The sequence below is a fragment of the Chiloscyllium plagiosum genome, unplaced genomic scaffold (assembly GCF_004010195.1).
Source record: "Chiloscyllium plagiosum isolate BGI_BamShark_2017 unplaced genomic scaffold, ASM401019v2 scaf_48778, whole genome shotgun sequence".
In the NCBI taxonomy this organism is placed as follows: domain Eukaryota; kingdom Metazoa; phylum Chordata; class Chondrichthyes; order Orectolobiformes; family Hemiscylliidae; genus Chiloscyllium; species Chiloscyllium plagiosum.
The window spans coordinates 3145-4166 of NW_025205060.1; the positions used below are offsets into that span (position 1 = coordinate 3145).

The following is a 1022-nucleotide window of genomic DNA, read 5'->3' on the forward strand; positions in this document are numbered from 1 at the left end:
CCATTTTGGTTTCTGGTTTCCAGTATCTATAGTTCTTTCAGATTTCTGTTTTAATTATTTATTCTTTCAGACAGAAAAACCCAAATGTCACTATTTCAAAATCAAAAACTTCAAGCATTGACATAAATAGTATTAAAATATATATAAATATATATACATAAGTCTGTCTGCACCTTAACTTCCTCCCTGTCTGAGTTTTGCTGCGAAACATGGATTTTGGTGAAAGCTGTCGTCTTGCACTCACCAGGAGGTTCCCCGAGTACCAATTCAAGGGGAAAACTAACATTGTCCTGCATGAGAGGGGAATGCTGCTTGGTTTGCATTGCCCTAAGAAATGACGCAGTGAGTGGGTGTCACCTATTTTGTTGAGTTGAGACAGGTAGAGTGTGTATTCATGTCTGTCTGGAGAACAGGACCCTGATTATTAATCAATCGGGTTTCCAGTACACGCACTGTTCCACACTGTAGCCTGATTTATTGTCTGTATAGTTCTTCTCACACTCAGAATTATCTAGTGGAGCAAACTGTACAATTCTACCGCATGTTAGATAGTACATTCAGAGTTTCCCAAATGCAGACTTGTTGGGTACAGTCAGTGCTTGCTTGTTGCAAAAAGCAGAAGGGACATCAGTCTTTGGGACATAGCTGGCATCGAAATTCACGTACCACAGGATTTGTTTGTGTGGAAGACACAGCAGTCCCTTTGGCTTGATGGGAGAATGCAGATGGGGGGAGACGTGTGACTGAATAGCAGCATCTTCACCTTCAGCCTCCCTCACCCCTCACTTCACCCAGACTCCAGTTCCCCCTTTCACCTCAGCGTTCAGGGTAACAGCCTTGCCCCCGCCCCCCACTATAACTCACTCTCTGTCTCTGTCTTTCAGTCATGCTGCTGCTCAGGTCAAGGCTCTCGCAAAGATCCACGCCTTCATTCGAGATCCGTAAGGACAGCTTCACGCAGCTCGGTGGGCCCGCAGAAAAACAGCCCCAGACTCTGCCCCCTAGCCCCTCCCTTCCCCCTT

The 1022-nt window shown here is 45.7% G+C and overlaps 1 long non-coding RNA gene across 1 annotated transcript in view; it reads left to right on the forward strand.

Annotated features, from left to right (window-relative positions):
• Positions 1-863: 863 nt before the first annotated feature.
• Positions 864-1022, forward strand: part of LOC122546416 — a 4571-nt gene continuing 4412 nt past the window's right edge. Inside the window, exon 1 of the long non-coding RNA XR_006310738.1 lies at positions 864-941. This is a non-coding gene — a long non-coding RNA (uncharacterized LOC122546416). The remainder of the gene's footprint in view (positions 942-1022) is intronic.